At 41.3% G+C, this 21,854-nt stretch overlaps 1 long non-coding RNA gene across 1 annotated transcript in view; it reads right to left on the minus strand.

Moving 5' to 3' along the window:
• The window catches only part of LOC122466719, a 30,277-nt gene extending 10,615 nt beyond the window's left edge, over nucleotides 1–19,662 (minus strand). Inside the window, exons 1-2 of the long non-coding RNA XR_006292459.1 lie at nucleotides 19,490–19,662; nucleotides 13,121–13,272 (exon numbers count right to left, since the gene is read on the minus strand). This is a non-coding gene — a long non-coding RNA (uncharacterized LOC122466719). The remainder of the gene's footprint in view (nucleotides 1–13,120; nucleotides 13,273–19,489) is intronic.
• Between the last annotated feature and the right edge of the window lie 2,192 nt (nucleotides 19,663–21,854).

The following is a 21,854-nucleotide window of genomic DNA, read 5'->3' on the forward strand; positions in this document are numbered from 1 at the left end:
GGATAGAAAGCTGGCTAGATTGTCAGGCTCAATGGGTAGTGATCAATGGCTCCATGTCTAGTTGGCAGCCAGTATCAAGCGGAGTGCCCCAAGGATCAGTCCTGGGTCCGGTTTTGTTCAATATCTTCATTAGTGATCTGGAGGATGGCGTGAACTGCACCCTCAGCAAGTTTGCAGATGACAGTAAACTGGGCGGAGTGGTAGATACGCTGGAGGATAGGGATAGGATACAGAGGGACCTAGACAAATTAGAGGATTGGGCCAAAAGAAATCTGATGAGGTTCAACAAAGACAAGTGCAGAGTCCTGCACTTAGGACGGAAGAATCCCATGCATTGCTATAGACTAGGGACCGAATGGCTAGGCAGCAGTTCTGCAGAAAAGGACCTGTGGGTTACAGTGGACTAGAAGCTGGATATGAGTCAACAGTGTGACCTTGTTGCCAAGAAAGCTAACGGCATTTTGGGCTGTATAAGTAGGGGCATTGCCAGCAGATCGAGGGACATGATCATTCCCCTCTATTCGACATTGGTGAGGCCTCATCTGGAGTACTGTGTCCAGTTTTGGGCCCCACACTACAAGAAGGATGTGGAAAAACTGGAAAGCGTGCAGCGGAGGGCAACAAAAATGATTAAGGGACTGGAACACATGACTTATGAGGAGAGGCTGAGGGAACTGGCATTGTTTAGTCTGCAGAAGAGAGGAGTGAGGGGGGATTTGATAGCTGCTTTCAACTACCTGAAAGGGGGTTCCAAAGAGGATGGATCTAGACTGTTCTCAGTGGTACCAGATGACAGAACAAGGAGCAATGGTCTCAAGTTGCAGTGGGGGATGTTTAGGTTGGATGTTAGGAAAAACTTTTTCACTAGGAGGGTGGTGAAGCACTGGAATGCGTTACCTAAGGAGGTGGTGGAATCTCCTTCTTTTGAGGTTTTTAAGATCAGGCTTGATAAAGCCCTGGCTGGGATGATTTAGTTGGGGATTGGTCCTGCTTTGAGCAGGGGGTTGGACTAGATGACCTCCTGAAGTCCCTTCCAACCCTGATATTCTATGATTCTATGAAAGACATCCATGAAACCAAGTTCTCAATTCTGCATATAACTTTTGTAACTTTGAAATCTGCATAAAACAAAATGAAAGATCTGTAGTCAAAAGGGGGTGCGGGGAATGGGAGCAATCACAAACACTTAGATCCTGCAGTAAGGTATAGAGCAGAAATCTGCCCACTGGTAATAGAACAGGAAGGAGATAATTAATGGATGAACTTCAAAATGGTAAGTGTTTGGTTTTAGTTTGGACAAGCTTACAAAAAAGTCTGGGAACTTATCTGAATTATTTAAACATCTTGGGTAAAATCCTGGCCCTGTTGACGTCAACTGGCATTTTGTCATTAACGTCAATGGAGCCCCCAATCCACTCCCCAAACCAAATTGACATCGAGGACTAAGTTTTCAGTGGATTTCTGGTTCATGCTCAAAAAAATCGAGTGCCTACCTTTGCATGCACAATTATAGTCAATTTGTCTGCAGTCCCACAACTGGGCATACATCTTCCCCATGCTTCTTCTTGAAAATGTGGCCTTAAAAAACCAACATCTCAGTGTAGGAGATGAGTGTGTGCCCATCATACTAATTTTTCCTTCTTACAGAAAGAATAGAAATAGTGATATACATCGTATCAAGTTCACAGGCATTTAATTGAGATGCTTAGGTGCCGAAATCCCATTTTTAGGTACTACTCTGATCCACAAACTCCCACTTGGCTGCTGCCTAATACTCAAGGCACCTAAACTCATTGGTGCCTTAGTTTTTGCGGTAGAAGTTCCCTTAGCACCTATGTTCTTGCCTGCTGCTTCACTGTATGCCCCTGACTGCTTATCTCCTGCTTAAGCCCCAGAGCAATCCGCACACCAGGAGTAGATCGGTGTTTCTTCATCTAAGTCACATGCAAGGCCCAATTCAGTAGCCAGACTCAGAGGCCACCTAAATCCACACAAAACAGCAGAGGGCTGTGGGGGGGGGGAAGAAAGTAAGAGACTTAGCCCAGTGGCTAGGGTACTCACCTAGAATGTGGCAGACCACCAGCTGAAATATCCCCTCTGCCTGATGAGCAAGGAGTTGAACAAGGATCTGACACATTTCAGGTGAGTGCCCAGGCTACAGGGTGATTCTCACTGGTCCAATTAATATTTAATTTTTCATGTAATTTAAAGGGGAACAAATTTCAAAAGAAGAGACTGAGGGACACCCACATCACAATATCCCAGAGCTCAGTTGTTAGAGCACTCACCTGAGAGATTCTTCCCCTCAGATAGTGCAAGGACTTGAACCAGTGATCTCCAGTGTCCCAGAGGAATGCCCTAACCCTAACAGGGATAAAGGTTATATTGGAGGCCCTTTCCCCCTGCTGTTTTGTGTGGAGTTACGCAGTCTCTGAGCAGGTTTACTGGATTATGCCCTGCACCCAGTTTAGCTAGGGGAGCACCTGTCTTCCCCTGGTTTTTGGATTGCTAGCAGAGATAGGCACCTCTCTGCAATCCCAGACTAGGGCACTATCTAAGAGAGAGGAGCGGCACTTAGAACACATGGCTCTCATCTGTGTCTCCCATAGGCTTGCTTGGCTGGCTCCCCACCTAGCATGCTGACTTTGCAGACTGTTCTTCTATAGCACCTATCTCTCCCCATTCACTGCACAGGGAACCTAGGTGTTCAACTCAGGCTTTGTGGATCACAGTGTTATTCCTGTGATTTTTTTTAGGCCCCTAAAAGTTAGGTGTTGTGATGCTCAGTGTCCCTTTGTGATGCTCAAGTCCCTTTGTGGATCCGGGCCCTACTGACAATGAGGAGTAGGTTTGAAGATTACGGAGAATGGGCAGAGAGATACTCACACAATAAACGACAGGCCAAAGAAGTGGGTGCAGCAGTTGCCAGTGCAGATGGTGCATTTAGTATGAATTATTTCCAGAACAATGTTGAAGGTATTTGCAATCAAAACTAAGGAGAAGTCTTAAAATAGGAAACCAGAAACGTCTGAGAAAGAAAAAGAAGAGCACCTTTCATATCACTCAGGCTAGAGGGGATGAGGAATCTGGTTCCATTTTCTAAACCAGGATCATGATTTATTTACAGTGGCAGGTGGGAGACATCATTCCTATTGTTCAGATCCAAGATTTTCTAAAAGAGTTTTCCATTGCTCGGGCATGTAGGAATGAAATCAGGAGGGCCAAATCACACCTGGAGCTGCAGCTAGCAAGAGATGTCAAGAGTAACAAGAAGGGTTTCTTCAGGTATGTTGGCAACAAGAAGAAAGCCAAGGAACGTGTGGGCCCCTTACTGAATGAGGGAGGCAACCTAGTGACAGAGGATGTGGAAAAAGCTAATGTACTCAATGCTTTTTTTGCCTCTGTCTTCACTAACAAGGTCAGCTCCCAGACTGCTGCGCTGGGCATCACAGCATGGGGAGTAGATGGCCAGCCCTCTGTGGAGAAAGAGGTGGTTAGGGACTATTTAGAAAAGCTGGACGTGCACAAGTCCATGGGGCCGGACGAGTTGCATTCGAGAGTGCTAAAGGAATTGGCGGCTGTGATTGCAGAGCCATTGGCCATTATCTTTGAAAACTCGTGGCGAACGGGGGAAGTCCCAGATGACTGGAAAAAGGCTAATGTAGTGCCAATCTTTAAAAAAGGGAAGAAGGAGGATCCTGGGAACTACAGGCCAGTCAGCCTCACCTCAGTCCCTGGAAAAATCATGGAGCAGGTCCTCAAAGAATCAATCCTGAAGCACTCACATGAGAGGAAAGTGATCAGGAACAGTCAGCATGGATTCACCAAGGGAAGGTCATGCCTGACTAATCTAATCGCCTTCTATGATGAGATTACTGGTTCTGTGGATGAAGGGAAAGCAGTGGATGTATTGTTTCTTGACTTTAGCAAAGCTTTCGACACGGTCTCCCACAGTATTCTTGTCAGCAAGTTAAAGAAGTATGGGCTGGATGAATGCACTATAAGGTAGATAGAAAGTTGGCTAGATTGTCGGGCTCAACGGGTGGTGATCAATGGCTCCATGTCTAGTTGGCAGCCGGTATCAAGTGGAGTGCCCCAGGGGTCGGTCCTGGGGCCGGTTTTGTTCAATATCTTCATAAATGATCTAGAGGATGGTGTGGATTGCACTCTCAGCAAATTTGCGGATGATACTAAACAAGGAGGAGTGGTAGATACGCTGGAGGGCAGGGATAGGATACAGAGGGACCTAGACAAATTGGAGGATTGGGCCAAAAGAAATCTGATGAGGTTCAATAAGGATAAGTGCAGGGACTTAGGACGGAAGAACCCAATGCACCGCTACAGACTACTGACCGAATGGCTAGGCAGCAGTTCTGTGGAAAAGGACCTAGGGGTGACAGTGGACGAGAAGCTGGATATGAGTCAGCAATGTGCCCTTGTTGCCAAGAAGGCCAATGGCATTTTGGGCTGTATAAGTAGGGGTATAGCGAGCAGATCGAGGGACGTAATCATCCCCCTCTATTCGACATTGGTGAGGCCTCATCTAGAGTACTGTGTCCAGTTTTGGGCCCCGCACTACAAGAAGGATGTGGATAAATTGGAGCGAGTCCAGCGAAGGGCAACAAAAATGATTAGGGGTCTGGAACACATGACTTATGAGGAGAGGCTGAGGGAACTGGGATTGTTTAGTCTGCAGAAGGGAAGAATGAGGGGGGATTTGATAGCTGCTTTCAACTACCTGAGAGGTGGTTCCAGAGAGGATGGTTCTAGACTATTCTCAGTGGTGGAAGAGGACAGGACAAGGAGTAATGGTCTCAAGTTGCAGTGGGGGATGTTTAGGTTGGATATTAGGAAAAACTTTTTCACTAGGAGGCTGGTGAAACACTGGAATGCGTTACCTAGGGAGGTGGTAGAATCTCCTTCCTTAGAAGTTTTTAAGGTCAGGCTTGACAAAGCCCTGGCTGGGATGATTTAATTGGGGATTGGTCCTGCTTTGAGCAGCGGGTTGGACTAGATGACCTCCTGAGGTCCCTTCCAACCCTGATATTCTATGATTCATTGTGTTTGAATATTGCTGTAGTAGGTAGAGGAAGAGCATGAGGTTAAAGCAAGAGCAGGAACTGCACTCATGCAGACTGAAAATTAGACAAATTAAAGGTCCTCAAATCTGTGCACCAAAGTTGCAAGACTTTCTGTGAGCACGATTTTTGGGTACCCAAACACCTGGGCAGCCAAAATTGCATGTGCAGAACTCTAGGTGTTCAAATGCTGCTTTTGGAAGTTATATATGGTATGCCTTTTTACAGTTTCTAATTATACAAAGAAGGATGGTCCAGTAATTTGCATAGTACCCTAGGAAGTACCTGCTTCATCACACACTTCTGGGTGACCTTGGACAAGTCACTTAGCTTCTGTGTGCCTCATTTCCCTATCTATAAAATTTGGATAACATAAGAACTGCAGTACTGGGTTGGACCATGGGTCCATCTAGCCCAGTATCCTGTCTCTGACAGCAGCCAGTACCAGAGCTTCTGGGAGAGTGTATAGAACAGGGCAATTCTGGAATGATCCACCCTTGTCTTCCACTCCCAGCTTCTGAGAATCACAGATGTCAGTGTCCTCAAATATGAGGTCGCATCCCTGACCATCTTGGCTAATAGCCATTGATAGACCTATCATCCATGAAATATCTAGGTTTTTTCATACTCAGTTATACTTTATAACAACAATTCCATGCCTCACAGGGGACTTATGAGGGTAAATACATTAAAGGTTGAAAAGTTCTCTAATGCTAGGTGATGGAGGTCACAACCTGGGAACACCTTCAATGTGCCTGATGTAGAGGGATCTCAGAAGCTGCTGCTTGGGAGGAGTTGGGTGGTGAACAGTGCACAAAGAATGACTGATTTATGTGTACTCATGCTGGAGACATAGTTCAGCCTGTCTTGCTGTAATATATCCATCTCTGGGTACAGTGAATTACCGAGAACTTCAAAACATCTCAGAAGCCTATACCAATATTTAACTTTAGTGCTAAGAGTTACAAAAAAATTATTTAGACCTTGGAAAGATGCCATCCCTTGGACTAAAATGAAGTGGATATAGGAGTTAATGGAAATATCCAACTCTAAGAAAAAACATTTTAAGGATAAAAAATAACTCAAAGATAGCTTACATAGGAAAACATGGCACCAGTTTGATTTTATTAATAAAAATTAAGGAGCCAAGAAAAAAAGAAAAACAAAAAGACACCACTTAAGAAATTTAGCTCAGAGACCTCACTTGACACACAGTAGAAAGACCCAAATATTAAACTTATTAAAGTTAATGAAGAGTGGAGGAAAAGACCAACCAAGGGCAGATAATCTTTCACACATGCTAAAATACAGGACCAGTAGAACATAATTCCACACCCAACATTAAGCTGTACATCATTTGTAATGAACTTGAAGAAATCCATTATCCAAAATCAGTACAAGTAGATTCTAACTGAACAACTGATACCATGATTTCTAACTTGTTATTCTATGTAAACTATAGAACAAAAATCCTAATTTTTAAAAAAATTAATTCAAAAGTAGAATCCTGGGGCAAATTTTGGTTCACGCCACAAAACTAAAGGAACCAGACTGTGAGAGAGGGCATTTTAATTTGGGGCAAGAGATTTTAGGCCAAATAAGGCTGAACTTGAATGCTAGATCTACTGCTCCCCTCCCGTGGCCTTTGAGGAGTTTGTGAGCACTATTTATATCTGAACTTGACAGTGGGCTACTATTGTGGCAGTGGGGAGAACCAATACCCCTACTTGACAGTGGGCTACTGCAGTGAGGAGAACCAATACCCCTGATTTTGGGTGTGGGGGGAGGGAGGGAGACAATGTCTAGAGTGGGTTCCAGACTCTGCAGCTCATCTGAATTTGTATGTATATCCTTTATAAAGTACTTTGGGATAGTTTAAGATAGAGATAACTAAGGTATTATTGTTGGCAAGCTCACTCTTTTTCAGTTGGGGAAAGGGGAGCTGGTGTATACGAATGTATTGTGGCCAGGGAAATGGTGTCCTTGCCCATAAATTGGCGGGAATCTCTGGTAGGTACTTTTCACACATGATTGTACTGTTTATTCCCTTAAACAGTGAATAAATATGAAATTTTCCAATACATGTTGTACTTCTCAGATGTCCAAATTCAGCACAAAAAATTCCATTTCTATGGACATTACTGAGTCTCCTACAAACTCCATGGATGTCATAGATGGAGGAGAGGAGAAGGATGGAGAGTGAACCTTTACACTGTGATCTGGTGAGCTCTGGCAGCCTCCAAAGCATCATATATCTTTTTTTAATTCTACCCCCACAAGGCCACAGACTGGAACATGTAAAAATAACTGGAAGAGACTGACAGCTGGAAGAAATCTCTCCAGTTTTATAAAGTGATCTGGTCTGCGGCTTTGGAAGGGTCTTTCCCTTTTCTTTCTTTTTTCTTTTCTTTTTTTTTTACTTACTAGTCAGTCTAAAAAAAGGAATAATTTTCATTTCTCCAGATCAGGTCTGAATTAGATGGGTTTTTAAAATGTGATTATTTCTGCCGAAAGTCAGTTCCCATTAATTAAAAAGTTGTGTGTGGATTTAAAAAAAATCAGATACAGGGCTTCTTATGTATCATGCTTCTATGGCAGCTACCTTTAAAACAGAGCTCATTTCATATTACATCTCTTCCATATTACAGATAAATTCTATAAACTGCAATATTCCATATAGTTATAATCTCAATATCACTTTTCTGTCTTTAACAATCATAAATTGATATCCCAGACTTCTGATGCCCAGACACAATACTTCCACTGTTAACAAATATTTTGCTCATGTATGATCATGATAACATAAATTGTATTGTAGTGGTGAATCAGACATAAAAAGTAAAGGGCAAGACATTTTCACTGAAATGCAAAACTTCAAGTGGGAATGTACTTCTCATCCTTTAAAAAGAAGATGCTAGAGCGTTGCAAAGAAAACACATGTGTGTGAACTTTTTTCCTCTTGTCTTACAGCTGATCTATTTAGATGGGTCATTTTGACATCACCTTGAAAGGTATGAAACTCCTGCATCAAGGAAATTGCCTATGATTAAGCGATAATATGAAAGGATGTTTAAATCTCTTTTCTGGGGCACCTAACACATGTTAATGGCCATCATGTAGATGACAACATTTTGACCCTCTCTTGCTAAATGAGACACGAGAACTTACATTCTCTTCTTTTTTAAAAAATAATGTATTATTCCTTATATTACATATTTCACAAAAAATACAAACACGTACACAGACAATAGAACAAATCATACAGTGTATATCTTATACCCCATGGACTTATTAACTGAGCATGAAGTATCATGTGGCTATATTATTTAAGTACATAATAATTTTGCTGAAAAAATAATGTTATTGTGCAAGATTACATTTTATATATAGCATAATATAGCAAAGTTACCCATTTAATATATCTGTATGCCATATGCAACAAATAATTTTAAATTTAACTTAGTTTTGATTACGTTTAATTTTTTAAGTCAACAAAAAATTCATGGAAGCCTCTTGTCTATTAGAAGGCAAATAGAAAAGACAGTATATTGCATTTTTTTTCGGTTTTGCAAGGATCCTCATTGTCAACTAACAACTATATTAAATCACCAAAAAAAGAAAAAAAAAGAATTAAATCGACATTGAAACCAATTAAAGTAAGAACATAGAGTTAAAATAGATAACAAAAGAGAGCATACCATATCATGTTTAATTCACCCCCTTATGCAGCATATGATATGTAGGGTCACCTACTGGTACTTTTTACAGTGCCCAAGCATAAGCATTTACTAGTATCTAAATTTCATTCTTGTGGTTTACTTACATATGCTTGTTTATATTAGCATTTTCAAAAAAATGACTGACAGGAAAATAAATCTTTGAAGGGTCTGAGAGATGACAAAAAATTGTATCTGCTCAAGAGGAGATCATTTTTTACAATCTCTAATTATCTAACTAACAAACCATGATGGCTCATTTAAATTCTTATATTTTCAAGCATTATCATCATAGCCAGTTGAAGCTAGTGACATTTGAAAGTGGCTAGGCAAATCTGATACATAATGTGCTCAGAACCAGTTTACAACTGTAAATATAGCCTTTACATTATCAGACTCCAAATAGGAAGGCGCAATCTACCCTGCCCTAAGGAGCTTCCAGTAATCCTGGGGGTGCATTAAACTTAAAAAACCCCAAGGGGATACAGTCTACATTAAAGTTTGGTATTCAACAGCCTTTTGTTATACAAATGTACTATTTTCTCAGACATTTAATTATGTCCAATAATAATCCTAATGTATAATAAGACATTGGTATGCTTCATGATTTCTTGCCTCTATTTCTATAGACAGGTTTCAGAGTAGCAGCCGTGTTAGTCTGTACTTGCAAAAAGAAAAGGAGTACTTGTGGCACCTTAGAGACTAACAAGCTACAGCTTCATCGGATGTAGCTCACGAAAGCTTATGCTCAAATAAATTTGTTAGTCTCTAAGGTGCCACAAGTACTCCTTTTCTTATTTATATAGAGATAGTCCAAATTTAATATTCAGTTGAAACACCTAGAATGGAAATAAAGAAGGCCCTTAGAATATGAAGAGATATGAAGATATAGTAAATGACAGTGTCCAAAACCCAACCATTTATGGTTTGCGTGTGTAACCTCAGCTGCACTATTAAAGTTATTTACATTCCGATTGGCAACACTGCTATTTATATGGGCATTGCCTTCTGGAGTTAGCAAAGCTAGTTACTAGTTGGTATAAAATACGATGGTTGCTCTACTTCATATTGTTTGTTTCTCTAGTAAGAAGTGCATTTCAAAATCAGGATATTTTGAAGAGAACCACTCATTCAATTCCACAGTGAAGGCCTAAGACTAATATTTTGAAAACCTCTAATTCAAAGACCTGTTATCTTTACTTGACCTTATTTCCTGTCATTGGCAAGAATTGAGTTGCTTCTATTCACTCTAATAGCCATATAGTATAACCCTTGCTGTGAACAACTGCTATTTATGCATCCCTTTGTAGAATGCTACAATCTTGGGAAGTCATATGTCTGCCTCGGAAAGGGTCATTTACAAACAGCCTCTTGTTTGACCTAAGGGACACATCACATTACCTCACCCTGTACTTTTTACCTTATATACTGTACTTCCTTCCTCTCATGTTTAACACAGCACAGGTGGTTCTGTGCTTCAAAACCAGGTGTCTGTGGCTAAATTCATTTGCTGAAATATTCACCTTATTATTATTTTTAGTTTGGAATTCAGATCCCCTAGTACTACAAAAAAATTCCTTTTTGGAGAGCAAACTATTGTTTATGGCATCTTTTCACTGCTAACGGGTAAAATTTGCTGCTTCTCTGTAAATGTTGAAAAACATGGCTGGAGTTCATGTAGTCATCCAAAAATAATTAAAGATATTTTGATCATATTGCACCATGTCTGAAGGCATTGTTTGAAGTGGAAAGTAAATTTATATGTACAACTATAATGAGGCTGTACCTGAGGAAGCAAGGAATTCTCCACTGTTAATGGAAAATGGCTAATACATTGAACATATTCTATAAAGGAGTCTAAATATGTAAGCATTTGTGATTTTTTATTAATGTAGCACACAAGTAGCACTGAAAAGGTAAATTAGATATGCATGGAGATTGTCCATAGTAGACTTAAAAGAGAATTCCTCTCTTCACCCTGCACAGTTTATCTGAAATTCTGATCTCAGAATGTGTCTGTCTCATATATGTAATTCAGAGACATGCACATCATAAATAATACTATGGTGATGGGGGTTAAATATATTTAGATAGATTAAATCAGATATAAAAAATACATAGAAAAAAATGGTTCATTTCTTCATGCTCAGTACAATTTTGACCTTTGTTGATTAGTTATCTATAGCAAGGACAAATAAATTGCACCAACTATCCACTATGTTAATCCAGACTGCCATTAGGGAAAAAATATAAACACAGAAACTTAGAGTGAAATCCTGAATCCCCTGAACTCAATGGGAGATTGTCCCTTGATTTCTGTGGGGCCAGAATTTCACCCTTAGTGAAGAATGTAGTGTTTAATTCCAATTCCCAACTAAGCAGGTCAGATTGTTGTTTCCAATAGTTTCTCCTATTATTGCATTATATCCAGACTGGGAGGGAGAACGGTCAATTTGTGGAGCATTAGCAAAATCTAGAATAATCAATCTATGCCCTTAAACAGTCCCACCATTAATATTTGAAATGTACACGTGTGTCTCATTGTATTGATTTAAACGGTAGCTTTGCCCAAACAAGGACCGCAGGACTTCTATTTGAAAATAATGAGAAAGTGGAATATCTATGGATTTTTTTTTAAAAACGTGAGCAGAGCTCCATCTCATTACCGGACTGAAATGAGCTATGCTGTTAACTGATTACCTTTCAGATCACCTACTATTTCCTGGGCAAACTAAGGATTGTTTTGTATGGAAGAGTGAATATTTGATTTGTGGCTCATGCTTCCCTAACATTTCTATTTTCTATTAAAGCAATTGTTTACCTCTTTAGAAGATAAGAGTGTTAAATATCTGGAAATAGACTTAATGCCTTAATCCAAGGTAATTGATATTGCTTGGCTAATTGCACTAATACTAAAATAACCACATCACTTCCAAAATAAACATAGTTGTAAAGCAACAAGGCTGAGTTAGTAAGCTGGCAATATTGTGCCTCTCACAATTATACCTAGAAACAACTGGTCCTTTCCCCCACTTGATACTGAAGATAATAAACTTGGCAATCTAATACATTTCACAAAGCAATAGTAAAAATAGAAATACATTGTGCAAAAATCTTGGCATTTTGAATGCATTAAGCAGGTACATCCAAAGGAAAACATACCATAGTATGTGGAAAGTGTAGACAGGTCTTTTTTTTTTTTTTAGTCATCGTGAATACTTTAGTTCCTGTTTTCTGTGGCATATAACAAGAATATGCCAGTTATTAATCTTTGGTGATTTAGAGCCCAGTCCTGCAGCCTTTACTCAACCCATGAATGCTCCTTACTCATGCAAGTAGTTTCAGTTACATCAGCCATGTGAGTCAGTACTGCAAGATTGGACTCTTATTTATGATATAGAAATGAAATGAGCATACTAAGCAGAACCTGAGAGAATTGAGAACTTACATTTTCCACAGATCTGATTAACAATAAGGCAATAATTTTTCCAGATTTAAAAATTATTGCTTAAGTCCTCCTATCCCATGGGAAACTACTGTGAAAATCCCAAGTCTGTGGACACCTGGAATTGCTACTGTAGTCACCTTTTCAGGTGAATTTTCACAGGGATGAAGGGGGTAAGGGGAATATTTAGGCATGTAAAGTCTGATGATTTCTAGGGAAATCTGGTTCCTTCCAATTAGATTTCAGGGCATCTCCGCCATGAGCCAGCCCCCCATTACTGCTCCCTTGCCTCCCTTTTAGTGTTCCTCATGATCATCAATACCGTGGTGCTCAAACATTCCTCCCATTTCACTGTTCTAGGAAGTCATCATCTGGAACACTTAAGCTAAATGCCTTCAAGGGAAAGGCTTGAGGGTTTTCAAATCAAGCTCTTCTTGGTGCTAGGCATTCACCATTTGGAACATGCTCCTGTCAGAAACTCATCTCAGCCTGATCTTGGCCACTCTCAGAAAGCTCAGGTGGCAGATACTTTGGTTGTTGCAGTAGAACACCCGTAGATAGATAAACCTGATCCTCTCCATGTTATAGATGCTTCTCACAACCTACTAGCAGCTCACTAGTCTTATGCAACCTGAGCTTCAAGGCAACTCACTCCTATCCATACCCAAACATTAGGAGAAGTTCTCAGTAACATGGTCTGGGTGAGATAGAAATATTGGTCTTGGCATTAGAAGTCTGCTGAACACATGAGTCTCCTCTACATGCATTTCCAACACCCCATACATGCATTTTACAGAAGGGAAGAGGAGATGGAACCATGTGCAACCCCATCTGTGAGCACCATAAGAGATTATGAGTACTGCCAAACACCATGCACTCACCAGTGAAGGAATTCAGTTGCCTAAGAACAGCCTCTTGACACCTGCCACAGTCCATAGACAAGTCAATAACATCTTGTGATCAAAGGAATTGAAGGTAGCTGACAGGTCTCAGTTCCCACTAGCTCAAGAGCACTTCAGACAATGATGGTCATCTTGCAAGCATAAATATGTTAGTTTGAGTTATTATTTATAGATAAAAATATTTATGCCTAACATGGCTGGTTTTACCCAAGGAAGAAATCTTTTATTTTCAATCCATTTGTTAAAGTTACTTAATATCTACAAATTCTTTTCTATAGACTTAACATTTCCCTCTCTAATGTGTTGAGACTCATGACATATGTTTCTACTTACCTGAAATATGTAGGCAGGTAAAGTACAACACACATATTCGCCATAGGTATCATTTAATCTAAAAAAGTAACTATAACACAAACTTCATGATGAAAAACAAAAGATATACTGGCATTAAATATGGAAACAGCAACAAATTCAAGAGGGGAAGGAGTTGTGTTCATTCTTTATTTTCCAAATAAGATGGGAAAGAAGCCCTCCAGGAAAATCATCTTGGCTGAATTAATCTACTTGGATGGTAGGCTCTTTGGGTCAGAGAACCTGTTATTTGTTCTGTGTTTGTACAGCACCAAGCATAGTGGGGTTCTGGTCCATGACAGGAGCTGTCAGATGCTACCACAATACAAACAATACTACTATATGTAAATAAAGATGGCCATTCTAACTGACAGTAAGCAATGGGTATATTGTGGGTTCACGGAAGAGTCCTGTGTGAGATCCTAACCCTATTAAACTCAGTTGGGTTTTTTTGCCACTGGCTTAAACAGGGCTGGAATTTTGCCCCTTATATGTCATAGTTTGCCTTACAGGTAATACATAAAGCAACCTCTTACATCAATTGGTGTAAACAATGCCACCTTGACAACATCTATTTTTGTTATCTGTGAAGTTGATTTGACTGGCTTAGCAAATTTTTGGAAAGCTAAAGTCCATAAGCACTGACTTCCCCTCTTTCTCATGGCTGCTCAACCCCCGCCCACCTCCAGTCCCGCCCCCACACCACCCCTTCCACAAGGCCCTGCCCCTACCCCGCCCCCATTCCAACCCCTTCCCAGAAGTCCTCACCCCAACTCCGCCCCCTCCCTGCCCTATTCCAACCCCTTCCCCAAATCCCTGCCGCAGCCCCACCTCTTCCCCTGAGCAAGCCATGTTCCCGCTCCTCCCCGTCTCTCCTGGAGCATGCTAATGCTGCCAAACAGCTGTTTGGTGGTGGCCAGGCGGGAAGCACTGGGAGGTATGCAGAGGAGCAGGGACACGGCACGCTCAGGGAAGGAGGAGGTGGGTTAGGGGGTGAGGGGAGCTTGGCTGCGGGTGGGTGCAGAGCACTCACTAATTTTTGAAGGTGTCGGCGCCTATGTTAAAGTAAATTCTAAATCACTGCAAGCACATAGAATAAAATACACAATCTGGATGGGGTTTTAAACAGATTTGGTACGGCAAAAATGATGCAGCAGACTACCAATAGTGACAAGAGCACAGCTAGGATTCTCTTCCAATTGTCCTCCTAAAATTGCTTCCTGTCAGAAAAAAAAAATCCCTCTTCTACTACACGGAATGTACAGGTATGCTCAATAGCTGCGTAGGGTTTGGTAATTCTAGCAGACTATATAAACATCCATTTTCCCCTGTTTACGGGTCCTATTTTGGCATCATTTTCATATGGCACAGAAGGGGATGATTTCGTGGGTGAGATCCATGACTTTAAGCAGCTTGTCAGTCTGTTGTGGAAGTTACACACACAAGTTACTCTATCCATTCCAAAATGCCAGCTAGCCTTAAGGGTCTGTCAATGACACAAGAGGGGGCAGGTTTTTTCAGCAATACTCAGCAGGCTTTTGGTCTTATCCTGAGTAAGTCAGAATTTGGTAATCCTTCCTTCAGGATTACCAAATTACTCCCCAAAATGCAACTGGGGAGAGTCACGATGCCTTCAGCCTGCTCTTCCCTCTAGATCTACAACCATGCTTTCCTAGGGAGAGCAGCAGTAGTATCCCTGTTTTACAGAAGAGCAAGGCAAGGGTGGGACACATCAAGTCACCAGGAGTACCAGGGAGGGAACCCAGGTCCCCTAACTCCCAGGCTGTGCCCTGTCCAGAATGGTGCTCCATCTCTTTCATGGAGAAAAGAATGGTAAAAAAAAAAAAAAAAAAGACGTACATGTGTTCTTCATGTGTATTGATTAACTCCATCTCCAAGTTATGCCATAATTTCACACACGGGATGCCCAGCAGTCTCTGCGTGAGATTGCCTGGTTAGAAGAAACTGCTGAACTATTTTACTTGTAAACCCCAGTTTGAAATGCTAACTGCTGTGGAGTGTTTATGTGAGTGATAAACTGTTTAAGAAGAAACCTTTGATCTCCATTCAAGTAACTACTTGGAGACCTTCTGGAGTCTGGGGAGCCTCCCTAAAGACCTTTGTTTCCAACCATCTCTGGAGGAGGGGGAGGGGAGAAGCATGTTGCTCAGTTATTGTCCAGGAGTTTGGATCAGCTCATAAAGCTGAAAGATGAAAGGCCAACTCTCCCTCCCCTCCCCGCCCAGCCCAAAGTTACCCAGTCCTATGGTATAAGGCAGTTCTTAACTTTAAACTAGTTACTTGGCCTTAGTTAAGAAGGTTGTTATCAGTTAAAAGGACAGCTTAAGGTGATTGATGGTATGGTGGTTAAAGAAGGTTTATAAGAGAAAAATTTAATGAGGTAAAATTAAAAATGGCCTGTGGTATCTCTTGTGCAGGATTCAGTATGATATTGTCTTATAGTCCTGTTTGATTTTAGCATTGGAATAGAAGAACTTTGATTTGCATTCTGGTAGTGATAGAAACATGTTAACTTTATCATTCGATATCTGATCAATTGTTCCAATGTTTGCTCATGTGCTAGATGAAGTTACTCCTTCAGTACCACTCATCTTAAATCACACAATCTGCAAAAGACAGAGTGAAAGATGCAGAACATTCTGTTCTCACAATATAGGGGATATGGTAGGAAGGGTCTTTACCCTGTCAAATGACAGAGTTGGGTTATAAAAAGGCTATAACCATGATCAGCTTTGAAATTCTTTGTCTGTTGCAATGCCACTACTTATCTCACCTACGTGAAGGCAGATGCCAGTGCAATTCCAAATTCTGAAGGGTAAATTGCAGTGTATCTCCTCAACTGGAGAGATAAACTATGTTTATAGAAAATGTCCAGATGTTTCCAAGTGCCAGAGACTTGCCCTAGAGTAGAGAGAACAGCTGGGAATCAGAAGAAGGTTTTAGGGAAAGGGAAGAGTACTAGAGAAGATAGTTTTCTTGTATGGTATTTTGCTTTAAAAACAACACTAGGTTTGGGCCTAGTGACATGACAATTTCTGATCTACACTGTACCAGTTGGAAAGAAGGGGGCTTTTTTTAGCATATTTAATGTTTGTGAAATATATTAGCAACAACAATACAAGTTTCTCTCATCCTTTCTCCCCAAATTCTTCAAATCTGACCAGGAATTGACTCTCTAAAGGGCAGACAGTAGTTCATTTTCTGTCCAATTTATTTTCTGAGACTGCCAGTTGAGGGGGAGTGTCACCTGTTTAATGTGGACTCGACTGAGACCAGTAACTTGTTTTCCATAGTCCACTTAAAACCCATCAAATGGTAACAACTTTCAGCCACTGCTCAGCTGGGCTGGATATGAAACAGGGACCAGTGAATGAAAGAGGCCATGTGCCAGTCTCTTAAGTAAAATAAGTCTCCCTCTTTATCTTCTCTGCACCTTCTGGGAATATGTGGACAGACATACTGCAATGACATTCTGGTTACAGAATATGCACATAGTGAATCGTGCATGAAAAGCAGCCTATCAGTTCAATACAAGCAAGTTTAAGACATCCCATCATGTAGTTGAGTTTATTTTAATGAATCAGTAATGTTCAACTCCTCCATATGGAAAGTTTAGCACACCTTCTATAGGGGTGGTCAGAAGGAGAGAACCTTTAACCTATCTGATGGAGATGCTTGGGGAACTCAAAATATCAGAGTCTTAATTAAGTTCAGTGGATACATATGACCCACACATTGGTGGAGGCAGGGGGGGCAGTGAGACAAGACAAGCTAAATAATAGACTTTTGAGTCAGCTAGGAGTTTCTGGCCATTAGTTCTGCACAATTAGAACAGCTATACTGGGTCAGAACAAAGGTCCATCTAGTGGACAGTGGCCAATGCCAGGTGCCCCAGAGGGAATGAACAGAACAGGTAATCATCAAGTGATCCATCCCCTGTCACCCATTCGCAGCTTCTGGCAAACAGAGGCTAGGAACACCATCCCTGCCCATCCTGGCTAATAGCCTTTGATGGACCTATCCTCCAATAGTTTATCTAGTTCTTTTTTGAACCCTGTTACGGTCTAAGAATTCGGATAGCTTTCTATATGTAACCCCATAAGGTGAAAGTGTGTATAAACATTGTAGGTGAGAAAGGCTTAGTTAAGTGCTTACTAGATTGTCCTTTAGCTCAGTGCTACTCAAAGTGGTGGTCCGTAGACCGGTGCCGGTCCGCGAGCCATTGGCTGCCGGTCTGCGCACATTGGAAAAAAATTGTCGGTCCCCCACATCAGATAGCTTGAGAAGCATGGCTTTAGCTGACTTCATGGAGCTTCTGCCTCTTGGCTACACAGGCCCGGTTCAAATCCAGATTTAGATCATGAGCATGTCCAAAACAGTCCAGTGATAGGAAGGAAGACTACATTAATTAAGTAAGTGTGCTTACTGTGTATGGCTACTGACTACTAGTGCATCTGCTAAAGGGCCAAGCACTTGACAGCATAGAAGCAGCTCTCAACCAGTTTTTCTTTGGAAAAAAATATTTCCCCAGGATTTTCATTTATCGAGTCTTTAGCCACTCAAAAAAGAATGAGTGACCCAAGTCACTGAACCATGCTTCTTCCTGAACGACCAACAAGTACACAACAGACTCGGACAAAACAATGAACCAATTCAATGGAGATGCAAGTCAGCACCTCCTGAGCATGCAGTTTCCCTTCTGCCCCTCCTAGCCCTCTCTGCAGAGCAAAAACCCCACCTGTTAGATCCCCTGGTTATGGGACTGAGCATCACCTGTTCCCACTTACTGGTTCAAGGGCACAGCTGCTTCTCCTCAACTCAGACAAACTGAGAATGGAGGAAAGCAGCTGCAACTGCCTGCCTGGTGGCCTGAGCCCTTTTCTCAAGCTGCTTTGGTTTCCAGCTCAAGAGGCCAGAACCTCTTCCTTAACCCCGGTGCACTTTATCTAGATGGCATTCAAGAAATAGATGGAAAAAATGCTTTTCTTTAACTATATAAAAGAATCAACATTTTGTTATAACCAAAGTCGGGGCCTTTACTCATTAATAAAAATTTCACTCTCATATATTTGCTCTCTCTACTGGTCAACTGTGAGCTTAGATGGCCAATACAGTGTATCATTCTGAATATGTTACCATGGTAAGATTCCAGAGTGGAAGAGCATCTACTTGTCCAATGTAAGTAATGCAGTGCTAAGAGAATGTATCTTCTATCAGCATATACATTTACATAGTGTCAGTAAACATTCTTACTAAACAATTAGTCTACTATGATCAGAATTTTCAGATATGTTCCTAGAATTAGGCAAAAAGAGACCTTACTTCTATAGGTTCCAGAAATACAAGTCAGGCCCTCGATAGCATTCTTATGTTTTGGTCATTTGTGTACCATGTGTCATTTTAAATATTTTCCATCTGCTAAAACTATGTGTAGGTTACCCCCCAAAAACCCCTAACTGCAGCTAAACACTGAGTCCCAGATCCTGAAGGTATTTAGACTCCTAAGTTCCACTGAAATCACTGGCAGTTAGGAGCCTAAATACCTCTGAGAGCAGGGCACCAGGGTGGGACTATCCATGTGTATGAAGCTGAGTAACAGCAGATTAGTTTGCAAGATGAGAGCCTGAGTTAAGATTTCTGAATTTTATCAAGAGACCGTAGTGTGAGCCAAATCTCTTTCAGTTACAGGGATATAAATTCAGAGCCCCTCCAAAAAGTCAGCTACTCTGGATTTGCACCACAGTAAGCAAGAGCAGAATCTGGCCTTTCACCTTTCCCAGGTATGATGGTTTACATAGCTAAAGCCTGTGGGGTTATATTTACTGGTGTGCTCTCGCTGATTCGTGCTGCTGCAGCCTGTTAAGCCATGTTGTTTCACCAAAGCAGCAAGAATGCACCAGTGAATCTAGCCCACTGTTTATTGCTGTAAAACTTTTGCTTAAAAAACCCCCTTTGGGATAAGAAACAAGTATTTACCTTCCTGCCAGGTGTGAGGCTGCACTCCTCTTGGAACAAGTGTAACCGACCCTAGCAGCCAGCTACTGCTTTCATGGTGTCAGGAAGTAAGGATAAAAAAACCTTCAGTGCACACCTGCCTTCTCTACCAAACTAGCCTTATTAGTGTTAAATCTAATAGAGGATACTGCCAAGGAAATACTCTTAAAAGCAGGGAGTGGGTATTGGAAAGTAGATGTTTGTTTTCAAAGAGCACGCTGCAGTAATGAGGCCACATATAACAAGCTGTGCCACTTAAGGTCAGGCTGGGATGACTAGTGCTGTTCTTTGTAGCCAGTGAAGCCCACTGCTGTGAGCCTCCCTGATTTTGTGGAACAAGGGATATAAAGCTATGTCTTGCCCAATTCTACTCAACCACTCATACCGAGCTCCCTGTGTCCCAGCTGGATGCCAACAGAAAAACAGCTGGAATGTGTCTGGCTCACCTGGGGTTTAATATTGATAAAATAGGTATTAGAATGATAAGAAAGTGTTTAAACTCTGATGGATGCTTGTAAATTGCTGCATGCGTTAATATTACTTGCAATATCTCTGTTCCTTATTGTACTATAATATTTGAACAGTTGTATTGTGAGCCTCTATGGGTCTATGGATAAATGTAGGAGAAGCATGTTAATTTATGAGAAGAGCTGCTCTTCTACAGAAATTGTTACTCATCCCAAAAAAGGAGACCCATCCATACCAGACAGGCTATGGTTAGAGCTTACAGCTGGAAACTCCCCACATTTGGCTTGAGATACAGTCAAGAAAAGGATTTGTTTTGATTGAGAGCCCTTATTGTTGTTCTGCTCTCCTCCTCATGAAGATGAGTCATGCGAGTAGATTTCTCCCATCAGCTGAGTATGCAGCTCGGAGCACATGGCAGGAGGGGGTTGAAAACCCCAAATCAAAGGAACTTTGGGTCTCTATGCTGCTTGGATTCTGGAGGGGGGCAAGGTATTTCTAGGCATAAGCAAGCAATCCCCAGCTGCTTAGCTTGGGTTAGTCCTAAAAGACAAATAGAGCTGCTGATTATTACCTTTTGAAACCTAAGACCGTAAATCATTTGTGTGCATATGTTTTCTTGCATTAACCTTGTAAATAACTCTCTAATTTCCTTTTCCTATTCAATAAATCTTCATACGCTTTACTATAGGATTGGCTACAGGCATTGTCTTTGATGTGAGCTTAAAGCACAATTGACCTAGGGTAAGTGCATTTTGAACTAACCTGAATATTGCTGTGATTCTTGGTGTAAGGGGCCATATGCTCACCTGGGTGGCAAAACAGACCAGAGTACCTAAGGTGACTGTCTGATACGCCGTGTTAAAGCTGTTAATGTGCCAGAGGAATTTGCACTTGGTGCAGATAGTTGGTGAAATCTAAATGCACAGCCCGTTTGGGTTGTGCCGTGTTTTTTAACAGTCTGCCCTGAGGCTGGTACTCACAGTCTTGCTTTGCTGTTAGGAGCATCACTGCTATGTCCTGCCCCAATTCTTCTCAACCAGAGCTTGCCTTCTTGGTCCTTTCCACAGGTCCCCACTGTCACGACTGCCTATTCAAAATAAACCTACTCAGAGAATGATGACACAAAGTGGAACCCATATAAGAGGAAGATATTCTAGTAGTAAAAATATTACTAATGTCATTCAAGGCACAATAAACCGAGAAGTCAGTCGTGGCAAAAATTGTCCATTACCCTGCATATACTAGGAGCATATACTCCTTCTGCTAAAGGCAAGCCAGGTATGTATGTCTCCCTTTTTATAAAGATAAATTCGGAAAATTTTACAGAGTGTAGATTTCCTCTAATCTATCTTGCAGCTCAGAGGCTGAAGCTGGTCAGAGCAGCAGTGAAGAGCACATTTATTTCTTCATAATGGGTGATCACCCATCTTTATGCAACCCCTCCCCAAACTGGCTGCTAGCTAATTCACCACCATGTACAAGCTGATGTGTCTGTGTGCCAGATATGGTTGTTTGTATGTTTATCACTGCTGATCCCATCCACAGACTGCAGCAGCATAGCAATTAATTGATGCAGGGTAAGCTAAGAGGAAGCGACTTTGAGAGAGAGAGAGAGAGAGACCTTTTTTTTTTTTTTTTTCCTTCCAAGTACATTCTCTTTATTATGTTCTCTCCTAATGTTTTGATGACTTTCTTTTCCCCTTCATGCTATGGTAATGGTGATGAATGCTGATGAGAGAAAAACAGGTGGAATCCATGGCAGTTATTATTTTGGTACCAAACCCTGTATTTTTCAGGAATCAGCTGGGTATTTTGGAGGTACTGGTGGAAACACCAGGTCAGCTCTTTAATACCTGCTCCCCTCAATCAAGAATAGGAT

This window comes from Chelonia mydas, chromosome 7 (assembly GCF_015237465.2).
Source record: "Chelonia mydas isolate rCheMyd1 chromosome 7, rCheMyd1.pri.v2, whole genome shotgun sequence".
NCBI classification, from domain to species: Eukaryota; Metazoa; Chordata; order Testudines; family Cheloniidae; genus Chelonia; species Chelonia mydas.